We start from the raw sequence: 23034 nt of genomic DNA, 5'->3' as shown, positions 1-23034 counted from the left end.
TCCACCCCCTGTTACTGCCCCAGCCTTCTTAGGCTATGTGTAGCCAGCACGGCTATTTCAGGAGACCAGAAGTATCCCAAAACAGCAATTCCACGTCTTTAAATGCACCCGTTATTTCTAAATAGATTTCAAAATAATGGGCATGCTATTCCAGCGACCTTGTAACCCTTGTTCCATGAGGGTTCAGGGACTTTTCGGAACAGCATTTTACAATTTTGAAATAAGCCATTTCCAAATAACCTTGACATAAGCGACACAGTTTGTGTAGCGCAAGCTGCATAGCTTATTTCAAGGTAAGGGTGTTGTGTAGATGTACCCGTAAGCTATGTCTACACCGGCGGGTTCTTGCGCAAGTACACGTCCACACTGCCACATGCTTTTGCACAAGAGCATCCATGGCAGTGTGGACGCTCTCTTGCGCAAGAAAGCTCTATTGGCCATTTTAGCCAGAGGGCTTTCTTGTGCGAGAATCCCCTGCCATGCGTCCACACTACCCTCTTGCACAAGAGGGCTTACATTTGTTAGAAAAGAGCGTAGTTCTTGTGCAAGAAGCCTTCTCTTCCCACGCTTTCCTGTAAATCTTCTTGCACAAGAGCAGGCGGGCCGTGTGGATGCTCTGCAGAGGAACGGCTGTTCTTGCGCAAGAACCCGCCAGTGTAGTCATAGCTAGCGGGTCCCCAATCCCAGCAGGTGACGTGGCCCCATCTTTGCCAGATAGCCAGACTGCCTGGGGCAGTCGCCTCATCCTTCCTAGCCAGCCGGAGAGCAGGGCTGCTGTGCTGTGGCCCCAGAGTGGCTAGAGAAGAGTAAAGGCAGTTTTGGGAAGGCAATGCCGTCTCCTGCCTGTATTACCTACCACCCATGAAAGCAACCAAGTGACTGCTGGACTGTGAAGGGAGAAGCCCTGCTAGCCACTAGATGGTGGTATAGCACTAACGTGGAACGATTTGGCCAGGGAAGCTGGCAGCCTGAATTATTTCGTTCTCTTTTTTAATCCTGTTGTCTCTGGGGGAATCATTTTCGGAGTCTTCTGCACCACCTCTCCCCCCCCTTCTGACTCACCAAGGACAGAAGTTTCCCTGAAGTATTTTTAAAACCAAGAGATGCAGCAGGATTGGCAAGTTCCTGTTACACGAGCAGCCAAACTTTGCGTGTAAGCGGCCTGACTGAAGTCACAAGACCTTCAGGCTTTCTCTGCGTCTCTGAGGACGTGGCTAACTGGGCCATTCGCTGCTGCAATGGTATAATCAGGTGCTGCCATTCTTATATAACAGCTGTCACTTCCACAATGCTCCCAGAACCCATACGGAGTTACAAACCATGAGCTTGATTTTCCACAAAAGCGCAGCACCCAAAACTGGGCTGGATTTGACCTCTTTGGAAACTCGGGCCCTCAGTCACAAGGGGAGATGAACACTTCAGCAATTCTGGCCCTAGTTGTGCCTATCTGGCAGCTGAGTTTTTGGATCAGTCTGGCCCCACCTGTGGGTCCTGAGTCTTAGATAATCGGGTGTTGAGTTCTTTGGAAAATCTGATGTGCCTAGGAATTATGCCCCTCATCCCTGAAATGCAGCCACTTCTGGCGTGGAACGCAAGTGGCTGTTTAACAGCTACACACCTGGCAATATCACCCAGGAAGCAAAAACAGACGAATATACACCGGTGAATCACGGAGGAAGGGAGTTGGTTCAGGAACACAAAGTCATTTCGACTTTTGGCCTCAATCCCATTGAACTAGCGAGAGGCCAGATTAGGAGCCTGTTGTTTGAATCCCCTGAGTTTGCTAGTTCGGATAAAAATCCAGTTCATCCCCTTGCAAAATCCAAACTTTGGCTCCATCTCAGATGGGTCTTGAAAGCTGCAGAGGTGAAAGGCCATTGCAAAGCATCCCTGAAGTGTGCTTAGCTCTCTGCCACCTAGTTCCATGCATGTTCCTTGGCAGCTGCGCAGACCCGATGGTGAAAACCGGCAGGTAACAACAACGTCATTTCTTTCCTACAAATATATTAATACTCGTCTGTGGATTTTTTTCAGACATGAAGCCCTGTCATCCAGGAAAGTGCCTTGCTGGCCAAAGGGTCTGATTCTCCCTTGGGTGCAAAAGGACTCTCGGTTCAAATGGTGGATAAACCCTTGCAACAGCTGGATTAAAGCTAAGAATTTGAAGGGGTGGTTCTGGGGTAAGCGTCTCAACGCCATCCAGGAAGCCTGGGGCTCATTCCCGCCCTATGCAGCAGTCTTAGGCTACGTCTACACTACAAGTTTTCTTGGCAAAATATGCTAATGAGGGACTCATTTGCATGAGTCGTGATCTCATTTGCATATTTTCTGCCAATCCGTTTTTGCGCTGGGGTTTTTGTGCAAAACCAAGCAGTGTGGATGTTTTCTTTCTGTGCAAACCCCCCTTTTCAGCAAGATCGGTCTACCTCCTTTTTGGGGGCATAAGGATCTTGTGGGAAAAGGGTTTTTTTGCGCAAAAAGAAACTGTCCACACTGCTTGTTACTGCCCAAAAACCCCTAGGTAAAAATGGATCTGCAGAAAATATGCAAATGAGATCACGACTCATGCAAACGAGTCCCTCATTAGCATATTTTTTGCCGAGAAAACTTGTAGTGTAGACGTAGCCCCAGTTGATCACAGTGGTGCCTTCCAGCTTTAGAATCTATGATATGCAAAGGAACTCCAAGTGCTTTTCCTACCACAGGCTGGGGGCTCGTTCTTTCCTTGGGCATTTCAAAAGGAAGTTTGATGGTTCCCTGTAAGCTGGGTGCTTGAGAGAAGAGATTCAAATGCCATCCAGCTGATTAGCAGAGTCCACAGCGAGGTGTTGTTTCAAAGGGTGGTGCACTTTTCACATGCCTCAGTGCACATAAAATTATTCCACACACAGATGGAAACGATGAGAGAGAACAGTGGTGCTGGCCCCACTGCAGAGCCAACCAGTGCAAACCCATTCATGGTGGAAGAGTGCAGGGAGAAGGAAGAAATAACAGTGATCAAGGGTAATTAACCTGCTTGATCATCTCACTAATCAGGTGCGCGGCCCGGGGAACGCAGGGAGGGCTGGTGCCATTTGAGAAACAGCTGCTGGTTTTCTCTGCAGTGCCATTGGGTTTTTTTAAAAAAACGTGGCAAAACCTCTAAACAGCTGTAAAGCACAGTACTTTGTTTGCGGGACGGCTCCGAGGAGGAGTTCGGCCCGTGCAAAGCAACAGACCTCATTTTTTCACATGCCCACATTCGCCAGCCAGGAAGCACCCCCAGATCCAAACTCTGATCTGAATCGAATTTCCACCGAGTCCCAGCAGAGGGCTCTCCGATCCAAGTTCCTTCCAGCATCACAAATGGACAGGCAGCTCTGCAATCTAACTGCAGCAAGGAATAACCAGAGCAGTTTGCAGCTCTCTGGGTTTAACTTGCCTCTTTGGGGCACCCCTTAGCCAGCCCAGAGAGCTAACCTATGCCTTCCCCAGTCTGTGCTGGCGTCACGCTGAGGAGGAAGCGAGCTAAGGGTTCCAGAAGGGACAGGACTGATATCGGGACGGGGCTGATGTGATCCCACTCCCTTAGGTGACTCCAGCAAAACTAAACTGATGGCACCAATGCCGGGGAACCTGCCCCTCTGTCTCTCCCACAGTGTTTTTATGGCAGAGAATCGCACAGAGCGTTGCAAACTGCCAACAGCCACTGGGTATCGCAGAGAGGGACAGGTTGTAGATGTCTAATGCAAGAGCCAGTTTCGCGCCAGCGCCGGTGGACTTCAAAGCAGCCTCGAGGCTGCTGTAACTCACACCAGAGCATTGTAGCCCGTCTGCTAGGCAGGGAGAGTACAGCAGTAGGTCTACTGCCCTCCTTTTGCAGAGGGATTTCCAGCTGGGGTGAGCTAGCTGCCTTCTAGCCCCTTTGTCGGCCAGAGTGCAGCAGAGAACCTGACCCGGCTGAGAAGGAATCGCCTCGCCGGTGCAGCCACCTCTGGCTGTGAACACTGATGCTCTCTCTCTCACCTCAACATAACAAGGTGCCAGAAAGCAGCATTCGGGTGAAGCGGAAAGGGGAATGCAGAGAAGTAGGCTGCAGCGATTGTTTGGAGCTGGCCAGGGTGGTTCAGGCGGCGGAAATCTCGTGGGAAGTCAAGTTCTGGACTTGACAGAGACCCTCAGGAGTCTGTACTTTGGTTTTGTGTGATTCAAAACCAGCCCAGTACCGGCAGCTCAGTATTGACTTGGCAGGAGAGCGCCCCCTCTGGAACCTTCAACACCACTGCCCCTTGCACCAGGGGTCCCCATCCAGGCCCTAACCAGGCCGGAGTCTGTCTAGTTTGTGAACGCCAGCTCCCAGGGGTAAGTACAAGCTGCTCCTCGGGTCTCACACTTGCTCGGGACTTCCCCACGGCCAGGAAGAAAGAAATACGCTCTTTCCTTTTACCCGCCTCTTGGTATTGCTGGCAAACAGAAGAAACCTGAGCAGGCAAATGAAACAACGATCTAAGCTGGCAAGCAATGGAACCAACCCATGTTCTGCCATGGCAGGAGGAATAGGGATCCTCATGGTAACTTTCTTTGCTCCTCCAAGCTCATCAAGGCCTGATATTGTCTTCCTAGCTCGTTAATTTGGCAAGCACTCCCAGCCGAAAGCCAAGAACCTCGATCTGGGAGAGACAGGGCATTGCGGAGCCGGGGGTGGGAAATGAAGGAACAAAAATTCCAGGATTATTTCAAACAACCTGCTCTCGGACACCAGCTCGGACGCCCTCACGCTTCAGCTTTTCTCTCTTCTCCCTCCGTCCTTTTCAGCCCCCATCTTGATGCTGCCTGACAGCTGGTCCAGTGCAAGGTGAGCTGTCAGGGAGGATGGATATATATATATATTTTTTATCAGCATAGGACTCCAGATGGAATACACCATCCACCGCTCAGCAGATGCGGCTGACAGCAAGGTATGTGGTTGGCATTCCAAGGCAGGTTCTCTGGGGAGAAAAGGGGGCGGATGGTGGCTGTAAATGGGGGGCTGCGATGACCTCTTCTGAGCCTGCCAGCAGCGCGCGCGCGCACACACACACACACACACACACACACACACACACACACACTCGCACACGGCTGCGTCGAAGACGGGCCCAAGCAGGTAACCACGCTGCTTTGCTTCATGCCGCTGTTTGAAATTGTCACCGGTGAACCCAGCGTGGAGATCGGCCCTGGGCCGCCTGCCACGTACTCTCCGGAGAAGGTATGCGTGACAGCTGTCTACCCAGGAGCTGCTCTGCCATCATTTCCCCTCTGAGCCACAGGCAGGGTTGAAAACCAACCAGCAAACGTGGTAGCAGACGGTTCTGGGTGTGCTCGGCCGACGACAGCTCCGTGTCCACTCTACGATCAGTGTTGCACTAGACTTGCTGCACACGGACGCGCACCCGCCCCTCATCTTCACTGTGCACATCACTGGCAGGATCGAACCGTGAGAGCGGCACCATCTGTGGTTAAAGGTCTGTCCTTGGGTAGCAGCCTTCTATTACTGGATAGCGCATGAATGAACTGCGCTGTTGCTGCTGATCCCAGCTGGATCAGGACTTGTTCATTCTAAGAGGTCATACTTCTATTTACCCCCATCCATCCATCCATCCATCCATCCATCCATCCATCCATCCATCCATCCATCCCCAAACACACCCATTTCTCCATCCCTCCACCCCCCCACATATACCTATGTCCCTCATCCCTAGCATTCTAGTGTATTGCAGCCTCTTTAAAACACAAGTTCTGTAATGTATCCATCATGTAGCACAGCAATGGGCCACTTAGGCTGCATGAGGGGCCCTCCTTCATCTCCATGGGCCGGCTGGTCTTCCAGGATAGGGTAGCTGCGCTCACTGTGCTTGCCTACCTAGAACGTGCCGGCGGAACCGTAGCAGCGCTGTGATAGGCTGCAGAGGCAGCGCACGGCTCTCACAATCAGTGCTGTGCGCAATCAGCACGCCCCTCCCTTCACGTGCCCTGGCTTTATGGGCGTGTTGCTTTAGTAATGCCGATAGGGGGAAAACTTGGTGGCCAGAAAACTTGGTGGCCAGTTACTCTCTGCTGAACGTGTGCACACAAAAACAATTTTCCACCCTGCACACTTCCTACGCAGAGCCGTGTCGCTGCGTGTCGGGCGTCAGGAGGTTGCTGGGGTGGTGGCCGGGACCGGAGGAGCTGTGAGCCATGAAGTGGGAGGCCGAGGAGACACGAGCCACGAGGCTGCTGCGTGGCTGGGGCCGGAGGAGCCACGAGGGAGCCTGGGCGGGAGAGCGGCAAAGCAGGTACCAGGGCCGTATCAGAGGGGCCAAGGACAGCGGGGACCTTGCCCAGAAGCCGGCCGGATGCGTGTGCGGCTGTGTGTGGTCCTGATGGGGGCACAGTGTGTGTGGGGGCAGGGCCAGCAAGCTGGGTGGTTTTCAGGGTGGGTGGGTGCAGGCTCATGCACCTTGTTAATGATCCATTGGTTTAGTATTTTTTCGTACATCACAATTTTAAATGATATCTGTGTGTGCGTGAGCACGCGGGGGTGTCACTTGGTTAGTAACTGGTGGGTGCCACAGTGGCACACCTCCAAACCAGCGCACGCAACCTCAATATCGGCGCACAGGACAAAACTCACTCCGCCCGCGGACGGAAAACCTCAGAGGGAACACGGGTCAGAAACCAGCAGAATCGGGCCGCCCTGCATGTGGGCAGCAGTAAGCAAAATGTCTCGTGGGCCACACACGGGACCCCAAAGGGCCACATGTGGCCCATAGCCCATGGGTTCCCACCGCCAGGCCTGCCAACAGAGGGGGCAAAGGGATTGCCCCAGGACTTGGCAATTCAGAAGCCCAGACCTCCTGGCTGTCACTGCTGCTACTTTGAAACCACAGCCCCTTTTGAATGAGAACATCAGAACGGCCAGACTGGGTCAGACCAAAGGTCCATCTAGCCCAGTGTCCTGTCTTCCAGCAGGTGCCCCAGAGGGAGTGAACAGAACAGGGAATCATCATGTGATCCTGTCACCCATTTCCAGCTTTTGACAGAGACTAGGGACACCATTCCTACCCATCTTGGCTAATAGCCATTGATGGACTTAATCCCCATGACTATCTAGTTCTTTTTTGAGCCCCGTTGAAGTCCTGGCCTTCGCGACATCCTCCGGCAAGGAGTTCCACAGGTTGCCTGTGTGCTGCATGAAAAAATGCTCTGTGTAGCTCTGAGGGCTGGGGGAGGGATGAGCACATGTGGCAGTCCAGGATGTGTGGAGGGCTCTGCCCCTTCCACCACCAAGGCCCTGCCTCTTCCGGGGATGTGGAGCAGGTCTCCACCATACTTTGCTGCAGGGTCCGTGGCGGCTGTCAGCCCTGTGGCTCACCTCTGATGTAGAGGTTTTGAAGACAGGCCTACACGAGAGAACACCCCATGATTTTAGTGGCTGGAGTGCCTGGGTGCACAGTCTGATCTGTGGAAGAGTTGGAGCGTATGGTCATCTGTTGGGGCTGGATTTAGATCTTCCTGATGCAGGGGATTTTCCCTCGGCAGGACTAGTTCTAGGCAGTCCAAGTCGGTGCTTTTCTACCGAGCACCACAGAGCTGGGGAGGTACTGCCATCTTCAGGGAAATCTCGGAGTGGTCACCGTATTTCCAGAGGCATTTCTATGCAGCTACTGCTGTCTCCAGTGGCGTTACCGTGTTGTTACTGCTGGGGAGAAGCAGAAGATAGGAATTCCCACCATGGATCAGCCTGGGAATCCATCTAGCGCAGCACCCTGTCAGTGATTGGTACCAGAGGCTTCAGAGAAAGGTGCAAGGAACCCTGGGTTTGACACCAAATTTCACCCCAAATAGCACAGCCAGGGGATTTCGTGTATTTACACTAGTTTGCAAGGGCGTCTCTGTAGTTGCCTCTAGCCAACTTCCCGTGCATGCGTGGGCAGAAAAAGAGCGTCTCCTTTGGAAGCTGCTCTCAGCTTGAACTGAGGAAGGCTGCGTCTACACTACAGCTCCCGGGCAGTGCTGTTTGTCCCTGTGCTAGGAGAGCGTCCTGTGTATGTACTCTACATTGCCACCAAAAGAGGCATGCCATGTAGATGGACCCTAAGTCACTCACAGCCTGATTCACGCATCTCTTCCCTTCTGAGCGGGGGCATCCCATTCTCTGCTGCCCTGCGCTTTATACACCAGCACAGCACGAGTTCAAAATGCATCACTCTCACTTTGGAGCCTCCCTCGGACTACATATTTTAGAAATGTACGTCTGTCTGTCCTTCCGCCCGTCTGTGAATCCGTTTGTTCAAGAACGCCTCCTAAATGGTAAACGCTAGGACCACCACAGTTGATATGCAGCTTCCTCTTCTCTTAACTTAAAGCGAGGTTGGGGTTTGGTTGGGCCAGGACAATGGGATGTGCCTGGAATTGGATTGTTTCTCATAAAAAGGAAAGGAGGGGGTCTGGTAGGAGGGACAATTATACTGTAGAATGACCACAAGGGGGCAGAGACGGGGACCGGGACAGCTAAAATCTGTTTGGATCAGCAGGGGGCAGGAGTGGCGAGAGGGACAGCTACCTACCATATATTTCAGAGAGTGTGTGTGTGTGTGTGTGTGTGTGTCTCCTAGCTGGGACACATGCAGCCCTCCCCTGGCTTTGCCCGCTTCAGCTTCTCATCTGGACCCACGCTGCTGCAGTGAGAGAGGGCTGGGGCTGTCCTCTCTCTCCCCAGGGCAACCTGCATCCTGAGCCCCTCCTCCCCAGCCCCACCCCAGAGCTATGATTTAAAGAAAAACAAAACTTATTTGAGTTACGAACTGGAGCAATGCCGGGTCGGTCTTCTATGCCCACTAAGCCAGCCCCGGGGTAAAGGACAACACAAAGTGCAGGGTACTGGAGACTCAGGGAACAAGGGCTAGAGTCACAGCTGGTGTCAACCTGATTAAAACCAACAGCACTATACTGATTGATGCCTACTGAGGATACAGCCCCATTGACTTCAATGGAGCAGCCCCTGATTTACACCCATAGCCATAGAGAATCAAGTCGATTGACTTGGATGCTCTGGCTTGTTGGAGCGACGCTGTTTGTGCAGATGTGCTGTACTCTGTCTGTGCTCACTAGCGTGGGGGCGCGTGATGGGGGCCTGGCCTGTGGGGAGACCCGGGCTGCATCACTCCACAGCAGTGGGGACAACCAGAAATTAAACAAGAGCGGCGCCGTTTCTGCCCACACCCATGAGCCAATCCATCAATCGCTGCCGCCGCTCCTTTCGCGGCGGGAGGTGTATTAATGGGATCACTTTATCTTCCGGTAACAAGCCCCATTAGCACATTTGCACTACAGCGTGGAATATGAATAACACATCGCACTGATGTGGCGGCGTTCGACCAAGGAACTCAGGCTGCATTCCCAACACGTATCAAATGAGGCTCCTGAATCCCCTAGGAAGCAGGTAAAAGTTTCCGATGAGTATGTTGAGGCACAGACCGAGCGAGTTATCCCACCAAAGAAGGACACAGGAAAAGCCCAGAGCAGGACACCTTTGCGGGAAAGATTTAAAATGCAACCAGATCAGGATGGGAAGCTCCATTGATTACAATCTGCCAGTCAGCAGTAGGGATGGTTAGCGTATACATTGAAATGGTTATCCAATGAGCCTAGGCCCCCAAATACCCCCTCCCCTCCGGGCTGGCCCACAACATTTTGGCACCTGAGGTGGGAAGCTCAAATGACACCCCCATGCCCCTCTCTTGGGCCAAAACTTTGAAAGGTCTCAATCCTGCCTCCTTCCTGTTCTACTCCTCCCATGGGACAGCTCTGCTACCTACCTATGCACCAGCAGCAAACACAATTTCTACACTCTGGGTCCTCATGGTGCCCCCGTCACAGTCTGGCACCTGAGGTGGACGCCTCAGTTCGCCTCATGGTAAGGCCAGCCCTGCCCCTCCCCGGCTGTGTGTTCTGGCTTCCGAGGAGCCACCCCCCCCACCCCCATGCTGCTGCCTCTGATACAGAGGCAGCAGCCCGAGGGCGCAGGCAGGAGCCAGTCCATGCAGGGAGCCACCTCCCTCCACAGCTCCCTCCTGCCTCTCTTGCTGCTAAGCTAGCGCCCCATACGCACTAGCCCCCACAGAGCTGCCCCCCCCCGCTGTGTGTAAACATGTAACTGCTGAAATTTTTAGCAGTTACACATTTACCAAACACAGTGTTAAAAATCATCCCTAGTCAGAAGAGAGCCAGGTAGCACTCCCCTGGGTAATTCAGCCCTCCGGCCGAGAGCAACGTCACGATGCACAGGTGTGATGCCAGTTTACACCAGCTACGGTACCGAGCCACGGGCTACGTCTAGACTGGCATGAGTTTCCGCAAATGCTTTTAACGGAAAAGTTTTTATGCCGTGGGAATAAACGCAGCGCAGGCCAGGGAGGGCTGAGGCATGGTGCGAAACACAGGCCTGGCATCACTGGGTCCCCGGGGTGGCCGGTTTACGTTCTGCAAAGGGCACCTCGGAAGCCGCTTCAGCAGCTGGGACTCTGATAATATCCCCTTGCCGGCTGTGAGGCACTGAGATACACACGCCGGTGACGTGGGGAGGGGAAGGACCCATAACTAGACCAGTTTTCCGGGGACTGCTGACAGAGAAAGCACCCAGAGACTGCGGCGAGCAGTTTGGGATGGGATCCGGCTAGTTCCAGTCTGCCTCAAAGGTACAGCAGCCAGTACATCCCCTACCGGCCCTTCCCTTATTTCGCCTCTCCAGACCTGCCTCTCACTGGGACCTGCCTTCAATGCCAACCTAGACAGCTGTCCAGGGATCTCCTCTAGCAGCCAACGCTGCTCTTGAGGCTGCGTGGGCACCGAGCTGGAGCCAAGTGGCACATAGAAAGCATCAGTTGCCAAAGAGCAACACACAACAGGCCCACGCCAGGGGCGTTGGGGAAAAGACTGAGGATGCTGCCAAAGGAGAAGTCGGCCTGGTTTTGGCCTTGGCCGTTAATCACCACAGTCAATGGGAGCTGTTAGCGCTAAGAACCTCTGACAATCAGACCCAGGGGCCTCTAGTGATGTCAGTGAGGTTTGGATAGCCCCCACCCCACTTTGTGGAGTTAACATCCCAACGCCCCGGTGAGGAGAGGGGGAGGCTACGACCGATGGGAGACAGATGCAGCCCATGGTGGCAAAGACAAAGCAAGAAACAGAATCACTGGGTCCCCAGTCCAGCCCCTTCACAACAAGCCTGAACCATCTCACCTGGCTCACAAACTGATGTCCCCCTCCCCAAACCAAGGGCCACTTTTCAAGTGGTTAGCCTGGACACCAGTGCCTCAGTTTACCCATCTGTAAAGGACAGGCGATGACCATTCCAGACCTCACCCAGAGGGTCAAGGGCGTGGGGATTACTTCAGGTCACACTGTGAGCCTCTTTTCCTGGCTGGAGTGCCACCACGCACATGAGCATCTGAATCAAGTAAGCGGTGGAGAAACACCACACGCCGCTGGTCTGCAAAGAGCTTGGAGATCCTCAGACGGGCGTTACCATGGAAACGCCAAACGATGTTGGCTCAGGGTTCAGTTACAAAGTTCTTCCAAGTTGAACTGAAAGGTCTTTCATTTTTAGGGGGAAAAAAAAAAAACCCCGCACAGTGTTTCTCACTGCGGGCCTGTCACTGGTTTCCAGCCAGCTCGAGTGATTATTACTTCCCTGAGGCAGCGCAAATGGAAACTGGTCATTTATTTCTCAGCAAGGAGAAGCCAAAGGCATTTCCAGGTCGTATTTCAAGGCTTCTGAGAGACTATGTCAACGGACCCTGCTATTTTGGATACCCAGAGCAAGCCATGGCCAAATGCATGGCTTCTCTGTATTCTTGATCATTGATCCAAAAGCATTTCCACGGGGGGACCCAACACATGCGCCCGCAGAGCTGAGAAAGTGACCTTGACTGCTGCCCGATGCTTCACGTGTGGTTGCTAATTAAACGGTGGCAGCTGCAATGTGAACAATCTTGTGGCGCTGAGCTACGCATCCAGCAGCTACTGTCTCAGGGTATGTCTACACTACCCTCCTAGTTCGAACTAGCGGGGTAATGTAGGCATACCGCACTTGCAAATGAAGCCCGGGATTTGAATTTCCCGGGCTTCATTTGCATAAGCGGGGAGCCGCCATTTTTAAAACCCCGCTGGTTCGAACCCCGTGCAGCGCGGCTAAACGGGGCTCGAACTAGGTAGTTCGGACTAGGCTTCCTAGTTCGAACTACCGGCACACCTCATTTCACGAGAAGTAACGGTAGTTCGGAGTAGGAACCTAGTCCGAACTACCTAGTTCGAACCCCGTGTAGCCGCGCTGCACGGGGTTTGAACCAGCGGGGTTTTAAAAATGGCGGCTCCCCGCTTATGCAAATGAAGCCCGGGAAATTCAAATCCCGGGCTTCATTTGCAAGTGCGGTATGCCTACATTACCCCGCTAGTTCGAACTAGGAGGGTAGTGTAGACATACCCTCCGAGAGGTGCCCTCTGCTAGCCCGAAAAAGGGCCCGATCCCCAGCTGGCGTTAATCGGCCTCGCTCCGTCGATGGGAAACTCTGGAATGACTGGCCAAGGGAGGTTGTGGAAACTCAGAAGAGAGCAAATCTCTGGTCCCAGGCCTCTTGGAAGTGCCACTGGAGCACCATTCCGTGCAGCTCTGAGGGCTGGAGGCAAAGCATTGCGATTTGGGTAGTGCTAAGGGCTGACTGACCTTAGCCCCGCCCCTTCCACCAGAGACTCCGCCCCCACTTTCCCCTGGTGCCCGCAGTGGCTGTCGGGCCTGCTGCCTGGTTCCCTTCCCTCCCAAAATACCGGGTTAAATTCACTCCTGGGTGTCAGCGAAGGGAAAGCTTCCAGGATGGGAGGTTGAGAACAGACAGGGAAAAGTCCTGCAGACTGGTATTACCCCAAAAGACATGCAGCAAAGGGAGCAAGCCTGGTGTCAGAAATACAGAACATTTCTCCTGCCGGTGCAGGCAGGAATCTGGCCCAGAGCCTACAATTAGCCATCTCCCCTTCTTGGAGCTGTGAGCCACTCAAGCATCTCATGGTTATTTGCAAAGCTCGGTTTAGTAGCTAAGCACCAGGGCAGCATCAGGGAGCTATCGAGTGCGGCCGGGCTTCCCAAGGCGCCCTTGGAAATCGCTGGCTGCTTTGCATGGCTGTGTAATCGCTGGCTTCAAGTAATGGGACTAATTACTTCCTCTTTCCTGTCTTTCCTCCCCCTCCACCCCTTCCCTCAGCACTTAAGAATTTTCCCCACTGCAGACGGCGAGAGAGCAAGCCCCAAGCTGGGACATACACACTGGCTTATTTCTACACATCCCTGCTGTTTAATGTGGCAATTCTTCTCCAACACTGTGTCTGGGACTGGGACTTTGCAGAGGGCTAGCAGGGAAGGGAGCTTTGCAGAAGGCTAGCAGGGAAGAGGAAGAGACAGGACGGAACCAGAGGGTTGAGATGAAAGGCTCAGATGGAAAGTCTAATCTGCCATTCCCTGCCCCTCTTGCAGCCTCGGACACCTGTGCAAAGTGAGTGTGAGATGCCACCATTCTATGTGCTCATCTGTTCTAGGATAGACCAATCTTCCCTCATATGGTGCCAGTGGCTTGAGGAGATGCAACATTGCTCTGGGATGCAACATTGCTCCGGCAGGGAGCAGGACTGACCCAGGCACATGCAGTTCCCAGGGCGCTGCCCGTCCCGCGCACGGTCCCGAGCGAGTCCAGCTACGGCTCCACAATGCACTTGAACAGCGCTCAGGAGCACAGGCAGGGCTTCTCCTTCTCCTCAAGGCATCACTCCTACATTAGGTGCAACCAGAGGCTCCCAGCACCGATTGTGCTCGGCCTCCCAGCCACTCTCCCTGCCCCCGCCAGGCTTCCGTCAGGTGCCCATCCAGAAAACACCGGACACTGCACATGTCCGGTATTTGCTGAATTTTTTTACCGGACAGCAGGCCTGAAAACCAGACTGTCCGGTTGAATACCGGACACCTGGCAACCCTATGATCAGCCATTCATCAGGATCATCTCTTGCTGTGCTCTATGCCCATTGCCAGGGTATGGTAATGCTTCTCAACGTACCCCAGGCTTTGCTAGGTTATTTCTGGTGGAGAGGCACTTTGGGTCCCTTGCATAATGGGATGTCCAGCTGGTGTAGTGTCACAGTTGCTACAGGGAGGGGAAAGGCCAGGAGTAGGGGGGAGCATGCCGTGATGACTGGCTACGTACGCTGGGGGTTATTTATCCTCGGTACAAAGAACAAGTCTGTTGCAAAAAGGTTGTTTTACATCTCTGCTTTGAAGAATGATGTTTGCATGCCCCCGTAGGAAGCAGCGACTCTGTTGCCTTCGTCCTTAGGCAGCCTGCAAAGGCCTGTTCTTCATCCGTTCCAGCTACTTTGAAAGATGCACATGTGAAGCGAGATGAAAGACACAGCTCCCAGGCAGTGTAATGATTATCGGACAAGCCCTGAGCCCCTTGATTAAGTTTTTATTCAGGCAAAACTCCCACAGATGCCTGTTACTTAAAGGGATAATTACTGGAGCTGGTAACACAAAGGGCGTTTTCAAAGTATTTTAAAAACCGTGGAAACTGAACATTTTTTGGCTGAAAAAAACAGGATGAAAAAAGCCCCACCTCATTAGAACCATTTTTTTTTAAACAAAAAAAAGTCCATGTGACTGAAGTTTTCAAATGTGGGGTGTAGTTTTTGCACAATAATGTTTGGAGAAAGCAAAAATGTTCTTCATTTAACCAAATCCTCAATTTTCCATTAAAAAAGTTTCAATAGAAAATGTCCCACTGACTCCAAAGTCTAAGTACGTGAAGGAGACAGTGCAGCTTTCAAAGGAAAGATGATCTTGTGGTTAAGAGCAATGAGTAGTCATGTAGCACCTAGGGCTATGTCTTCTGTTGGAAGACGCTTTTCCAGAAGAGATCTTCTGAAAAAACTTCTTCCAAAAGAGAGCGTCCACACTGCAAAAGTGCATCAAAAAGGTGATCTGCTTTTTCAAAGAGAGCATCTACACTCAATGGACGCTATGTCGCATGTCAGCTGTGATTACCATGGATGGAGCGGCTACCGGGGCATCTGTGCTTTTTCCTCTTTCCTCTTCCCCATCCACACATGCCTTTTTCCGAAAGAGCTCTGTTCTTTCGATTTTCTTTCGGGAGAATGCGATTGCAGTGTGGATGTAATTGAAGTTTTCAGAAAAACGATTGTTTTTCCAAAAAAACCTCTGTAGTGTAGAGACACACACACACACATAAAATATCATGAGCTTTTGTCTCTCTGCTCATCTGAAGAAGTGGATTTTGCCCATGAAAACTCATGTTACTCTCTCTTTCTCTCTATTAGTTTCTAAGGATATGTCTACAATAGCCCCCTAGTTCAAACTAGGGAGGCTAATGTAGGCATTCGAAGTTGCAAATGAAGCCCGGGATGTAAATATCCTGGGCTTTATTTGCATCTTCCCGTCCGGGCGCCATTTTTAAATCCCCTTAGTCCGAACTAACTGCTACACGCGGCAGTCGTAACAGTTAACTTGAACTCGGGACTTAGTTTGAGTTAATGTTTGACTGCCGCGTGTAGCCGCGGGCAGTTAGTTCGGACTAAGGGGATTTAAAAATGGCGCCCGGACGGGAAGATGCAAATAAAGCCCAGGATATTTACATCCCGGGCTTCATTTGCAACTTCCAATGCCTACGTTAGCCTCCCTAGTTCGAACTAGGGGGCTAGTATAGACATACCCTAAGGTGCTACAGCACCACGCATTTTTAAAGTTCCAGACTAACATGGCTACCCCCGAGACTTGTGGTTAAGGCACTGGGCTGGTACTCAGGAGAGCTGGGTTTAATTTCTGTCTCTCAGAGTACATCTACACTGCACGGCTATTTTGGGATACCAGAGGCATCCTCAAATAGCTGCCCTGCATCTACACAAGCCGCCTGTTATTTCAAAATATTTTAAAAAATAACAGATGCGTTATTTCACCATACCGGTAAACCTCATTGCACGAGGGATATGGGATGTCTTGAAACAGCGTGTTATTTCAAAATTTGGTGCTGTGCAGACACACCAAATTTCAAAATAAGCTATTTTGAAATAGTTAAGAACATAAGAGCATAATAACAGCCATACTGGGTAAGACCTATGGTCCATTCAGCTCAGTATCCTGTCATCCAACAGTGGCCAATACCAGATGCTCCAGAGGGAGGGAACACAAGAGGTAATCCTCACGTGATCCCTCTCCTGTCACCTACCTCCAGAGAAACAGAGGCTAGGGACACCATTCCTACCCACCCTGGCTAATAGCCATTGATAGCTAACCTCCATGAATCTATCTAGCTCTTTTTTGATCCCTGTTAAAGTCCTAGCCTTCACCACATCCTCTGGCAAGGAGTTCCACAGGTTGACTGTGCGCTGATTGAAGAAAAACTTCCTTTTGCTTGTTTTAAACCTGCTATTAATTACATTTGGTAACCCCTAGTTCTTATATTGTGGGAATAAGTAAATAACATTTCCTTATTCACTTTTTCCACACCAGTCATGATTTTATAGACCTCGATCATATCCCCCTTTTTCTCCTCTTTTCTAAGCTGAAAAGTCCAAGTCTTTTAAATCTCTCTTCATATGGGACCCATTCCAAACCCCTAATCATTGCCCTTTTCTGAACCTTTTGCATAGCGCAAATTGCGTATCTTATTGCAAGTTTAGGGTACCGTGTAGATGCACATTTAGGGTATGTCTAAACTACATGGCTCCATCGACGGAGCCATGTAGATTTGTTTTTTTGGCAAAGGGAAATGAAGCCACGATTTAAATAATCGCAGCTTCATTTAAATTTACATGGCTGCCGCGCTGAGCCGACAAACAGCTGATCAGCTGTTTGTTGGTTCAGCGCGCTAGTCTGGACACTCCCCTGTCGAAATGAAAGCCTTTTATCGACCTCCGCGGTAAACCTCATCCTACGAGGCATAACGGGGATGTCGATAAAGGGCTTTCAGGTCGGCGCGGGAGCGTCCAGACTAGCGCGCTGAGCCGACAAACAGCTGAGCGCGGCAGCCATGTAAATTTAAATGAAGACACGATTATTTAAATCGCGGCTTCATTTCCCTTTGCCTACAACCCTCATCTACATGGCTCCATCTATGGAGCCATGTAGTCTAGACACAGCCTTACAGACTCTCAGGATGAGTCATAAGGCCCTGGTCTATATTAGGGAGTTACTTTGAAATTTATAAGGGGAGCGACCACACTATTTTGAAATAACAGGCCGCTTATTTCGAAATCCATACTCCAGCTTTCCTCGGGGAATAACGCTAATTTCAAAATAGTCATTTTGAAAGAGCGGTAGTGTGGGCGCTCCACTGCCTCTATTTCAAAATAATGACTCCCCAGAGTCATTCGAACGGACTACTCCCCAGTGCTTCCTGGGGCTGTAGTTCGAGTTAGCAAATCTACATTAATGGAGCCTGCCTCGGACTAATTTCAATGCTTCTCCATAGTGTGGACTCGCTAGTTTGTTATTTTGGGAGTTATTAAATCAATTTCAATTATTTCAAAATTGTTTCCTCGTGTAGACACGGCCTTAATTTCTTTGGGCCTTCGCTCATCACCTGTGAAACACACACACAGTAATGCCCTCCTTCTTATTAATGGAGTTTGTAGGCTCTTTGGGGCAGGAACCAGCTCTTACTGTGTATTCTTACAGCATCTCGCACAAGGAAATCCAGTTCCCTAAATGCTACAGTAACACAAATAATTATAATAATGATGGATTTCCTAGAGAAAACCCAGAAGGATAGAGGGTAATTCACTATGGTTACCAAACCCAGGAACTAATTCTGACAGCGCTGGAATGACTATGGAAGCAGAAAAGAAGCCAGCAGAAGATTGTCGGGGCGGGGGGAGAAGGGTTATTTGCAACTTACTCACGAGGCCTCATCATTATAATCACCTTCGGTTCTAGTGCCAAAGGATCGCAAAGCCTTTTAGAAACTACCCAGGCAAAGATGACTTCCTTCCCTGCCCATGGGGCATGCAGATGGTATTTAGCAGGGTACAGCAGCATTATTAATACTGGGCAAGTCCAGCAAAATAACCTCGGGGCAGAACGTCCCCACTGGAGTTACACAAGATGTTCAGACTAGCTGTTTGTTATGGCCCTTTCTGGCCCTTAATGACTCTGAGAATATTGCGGACATAATGCATATGCTGAACAATGATACACGATTTGCGATTGGCAATGGAGGTCACTTCTTGCTTGTGATCTGAAGCAGAGATCGGGAAACAGGAATACGTTCATGTGACTCAGAGGCCAAGAGCAGCAAACAGGTGCCTGGTAACCACCGAGTAAACAGGCCACAGGCTGAAAGGTATTTGCATAAACCGGGCTCCGACTAACGGCCAATACACATGTTCTTAGCTGCCGCAAGGGCGAGAAGAGAAGAACCCCACGTCCAATCTGCCTTTCACCGGCTTGCCTTGGAGCAACGGGTCCCCTGGCGAGACTCTGGGAGTGACCCATCCTTGTGTAGGGCAACCTCCCTCCTCGGTGTGCACCGCCCCCCCCGCGGAGCTCAGTAAGGGGACAAGGGATAACTGAGGGTCAAGGCTGGCTCCTAGTTTTGCGCACTGCATAGGCCCGGGTTTCTGTGCAAGGAAATTCCTTTTGGAAATCCAAAGCCTCTTTTCAGCTGCACCAAGGTAAATCTAGGACTGCCCTGAAGATTTCACTGGAGGTCACTACGGATTTACACGCTCACTATTACACACTATCAAAGGCAGTCTGAGTGTGGCTAACAACTGCCAGGCCCCTGAGCAAGGGGGCGGGGCAGCTCAGAGCTCCCAGAAGGGGCGGAGCCTCGGGTGGAAAGGGTGGGGCTGGGGGCTGCCCTCCCCAAGTCAGCCCTTCAGAACCGCCCAGGGTGATTTTAAGGGCCCAGAGTTCTGGCCACCGCTGCTGCAGTAGCAGGGGTGGTGGACGTTGGTTTTCCCGGGCCCTTTGGAATTGCTGGGCCCCAAAGCAGCTGCCCCCCGTCATCAGCTGGCCTGCACAGAAGCCACCTTTCCCTCGGCACAAGCTAGCGTGACAACCAGATGGGGTGGGAATGAGCTAGGGGGTCTGGGAAGCAAGCATTGACCGATTCCCTAGATCACCACACCCTCTGGACATTGGTGGCCAGGTCAGCATCCTTGTCATTGGCGTGACCTCTCTTAGGCATGCTGAGAAGAAGGGCAGCAAACACCATTGCCAGCTACGGGTCTCCTGCCACGTTACCCTGGGCCTCCCAGGCTGCCTGTAAATTCTCATCCCAGGTCAGCTCACAGGGAAGGGGAGACAGAGAGGAATACTATCGAAGGAAAGATAGGACGGCGAATACACAACAGGAAAGTAATAACACTGGTGCTGCAGCAACTGCAGGAGGAAGGGAGAGTGCTAATTAGGAAGGGACTCATTGCTCCACCGGCGGGGAGCAGCCATGCCACACCAGCAGAGAAGGCTGCTGAAAGCCTGAAAGGTGGTTGAGAAAGAACCGGATCCGGTTCTAAGAAGAGTCTCAAGGATGTTTGCAAGCCTTGTGTCCTCTCTTATCCATGTTACAGGAGAGCTAGCAGAGGGATCAGGGCCCCATCTTGCTAGGAGCTGCACACAGAGGGTATGTCTACACTGCAGCATTATTTCAAAATATCTTATTTCGAAATAACGTGTCTACACACAAAAATGCATTTCGAAATAGCTTTTTGCTATTTCCAAATGGCGCGTCCACACTGATTGGACGCTGAATCGCATTTAAGGCCGGCTGGAACTGGTTCGGGTAGGGCATCAGGTCAGAAGTTACCTTGTGGCCAGAGCGGCCAGCAGGGCACCCTGGGAAGGGCTGGAGGCCCTCTATTTCGAAATAAGTGTCTCCATGGCGCTTATTTCGAAGTAACAATTTCGAAATTGGTGCTATTCCTCATGGAATGAGGTTTACCAATTTCGAAATAGGCCCTCCGCTATTTCGAATTAATTTTGAAATAGCTGTTGGCTTGTGTAGACGCTAGGAAAGTTATTTTGAAATAATGGCTGTTATTTTAAAATAACTTTGCTGTGTAGACATACCCAGACATAATAAGAGAGAAGCCCTGCCAGAAAGAACCCTGCGATCTACATAGCTAGAGGGTAGGCTGGGAAACTGAGGCACGCAGAATCATAGAACACTAGAACTGGAAAGGCCCTCCAGAGATCATTGAGTCCAGTCTCCTGCCCTCACGGCAGGACCAAGCACCGTCTAGATCATCCCTGACAGGTGTCTGCTAACCTGCTCTTAAATATCTGCAGAGATGGAGATTCCACAACCTCCCTCGGCAATTTATTCCAGTGAGTCACCATCCTGACAGGTAGGAAGTTTTTCCTAATGTCCCACCTAAATCCTCCCTCGCTGCAGTTGAAGCTCATTGTCACTTGCTCCCACCACTTTCCTTGTTATTCTCTGAACCATGCCAGCTCCTCTCTAGCAAGAAGATCCAGGCTTTTTCCTCATTAGAGGAAGGCCTATTTCCTTGGCATAGGGTAGCCTCCTGCTCAGCCTGCAGAATGTTTGGCTGTTTGTTACCTGCCAGACCCAGCTAATTAAGATCAATGTGATTAGAACATTCTGCAACGTGCATCCAGCAGCACATCCACTTTTTATTCTCCTCCTCCTGGCTGCGTCTGATTCTCTCTGGCCTTACGCACAGAAGCTTGTCATCATGGGAGGTGGGTAAAGGTAAGGCTGGGGGAGGCAGCCCCGCCCCTTCTGTCCAAGCCCCGCCCCAGCATCACAGGGAGGTGAGTGGCATGCGGCCCCAGCCTCGGCGCATGGGGAGAGCAGGCAGCCCATGGCCCCACCAGTGACTTGCCCAAGGCCACATAGTGAGTCGGGGCCAAGCCAGGAATTGAACCCAGGCGTCCGGGCATCTCTCGCACCACAGTCCCTGACGGAAATGCCTGCGGGTAGGACAATCCTGGCTGGCTTTGGCACACCGCTGGCTCACATGGCGCCAGGGCCGCCTGTTCACACCCGAGGCTGGTACCAATTCAGATTTCCCTGACGGAGACAAGGCCACAGTTTGCAGCTGAAACGTGTGTCCGCTGAGCTGCTCTTTTTAACGCCCGCCCCTCTTCAAGGACGACAGCCGAGACGAACTGTCCCTGGTGCAGGCTGGTGGCAACCCTCTGGCATACCCACCACCCAGTCATCGGCTAAGATTTATAATCGTGGCTGCAGGGAGCAGCCCCATCTCTGGGGAGCGCCTAATTCATCGTGGTTTCGGACCAACCCTGTGAAGGGTTTTGCAGATGAAGAAATAAATTTTTGCACCAATTGTTGCCGGGGGGGCGCCGACGGGTCAGAGGGACCCTAGTCCCTGTGACGAGGGACTCATTATGCAGGAGGCCAATCAAATGATAGATCAGGGGTTCCCAAACTTTTCGGCATCATGCCCCCTTTTTGATTTTTGAGAAACCCTCATGCCCCCCCCAAAATAGCAGCAAAGCTTCGGGTGGGATTGACGGGGGTGTGTGTGGCTGGGTTGCCTCGCGCCATACCTGGAATTTCTTCAACCCTCCCCCACCGGGGGCACGCCCCCAGTTTGGGAACCCATGCGATAGATCAAAGAGAGAAAGCCATGACTTACGTCCTACATGCTTAAGTCTCCAGGGGACATACCCTCCGTGTCTTTCCACACACCCAAGCAGCGCGCCCATGGCTACGCTGCTATTTTTAGCAGTCGGGCAGCATTCTCTGTAAGCTGGGCGTTTGTGTGGCTGCTCAGGAGAATTCTAATGCCGCCCAGCTGATGAGCAGAGCGCCCACCGCTAGGTTTTTTTTTGTTTCTATTGGTGGTGCACATTCACCCATGCCTTGGTGCACATAGAATTTATTCCGCACAGATAAAAAACCCGCACATGGATAGAAGAGATTCGAGGGAATAACTGTGCCGTGTCCTGGTGTGAGAGCCTTCCCCCATCACAGAGAAAGGCTCTGGCAGCAGGAAAAGGCGGCAGAGAAATCGTCTGGCTACTCCCCCACAAGTGGTCAGGGTGGGCGCCACCTTCCTCTCCAGGCTGCAAGTACGTGAGGCGTGCCTGTCCTCTACAGCTGGCAGCGCAGATGTAGCTGCAGGGGCATAACCATGGGTGGGCCCGGATGGGCCGTGGCCCATCCATTCTCATCCAGGCCCACCCACGCAGGCCAGGGCAGAGCTTGGGAGCAGACCCCCACTATTACCCGCCCACCTGAAGTCGAGGTCCACCTAAGTAGGAACTCCTGGCTACGCCACTGCACAGCAGCCCCGATGTACGGCCTCAGGGCCTCTTGGTGGCTCTGAGCACAAGATGCGGGTCCCAGCAGTAACGGGTGCGGTTCTGCATTCGGGAGGCTCACAGGCTGCTGGGGCATCAGGCGCAGAAGGAGCCATGGCGCGAGTCAGGCTCAGAAAACAGACACGCAAATCTGCCTTTCTCCCTCCAGCATCAGAGCCAGCCCCATGGCAAGGGAAGCAAGCTGCTTTCCCTGGGCTTTGCTCCTCCGACCAGCCCTAGGGCTCACCACGCAGCGCTGGGAGCAGAGAGGGAAGACGACGAGGATTGGTGGGGGAGGAGATTCATGCTCAGTCCAGTCCCTCGGGCAGCTTGTCCATGGGGCCTTGTAGGTTTCTGCCCTGGTGAGCACAGACCTCTCCTCTCACTGCCCAAGGACTGAAAATATACTCCATTCGCTCAACATGCAAAATGACCTAAACTGCACCATCAGCTATAGGGTGTGTGTGTTATTTAGTACGTGAAACTGGTGCAAAGGCAGTGCAGTGTAATTTGCACCCATCCAGCACTCGGCGAGCGTGCAAGTGTCACTTGCACATGCTGGGCTGAGTTTTCTCTCCCTTGCACGGGTTTTACACTGGTGTGACTCCATAGATTCCTCCCGAGACAGGCCCCAGTGTACAGCAAGAAGTATCAAGCCCCCATGGAAAGGAGCTAGGGAGTGG

Source organism: Pelodiscus sinensis, chromosome 26, assembly GCF_052426305.1.
Source record: "Pelodiscus sinensis isolate ZL-2025 chromosome 26, ASM5242630v1, whole genome shotgun sequence".
NCBI classification, from domain to species: Eukaryota; Metazoa; Chordata; order Testudines; family Trionychidae; genus Pelodiscus; species Pelodiscus sinensis.
The sequence above is the reverse complement of the archived record's forward strand: the minus strand, read 5'-3'. Positions refer to the sequence as shown.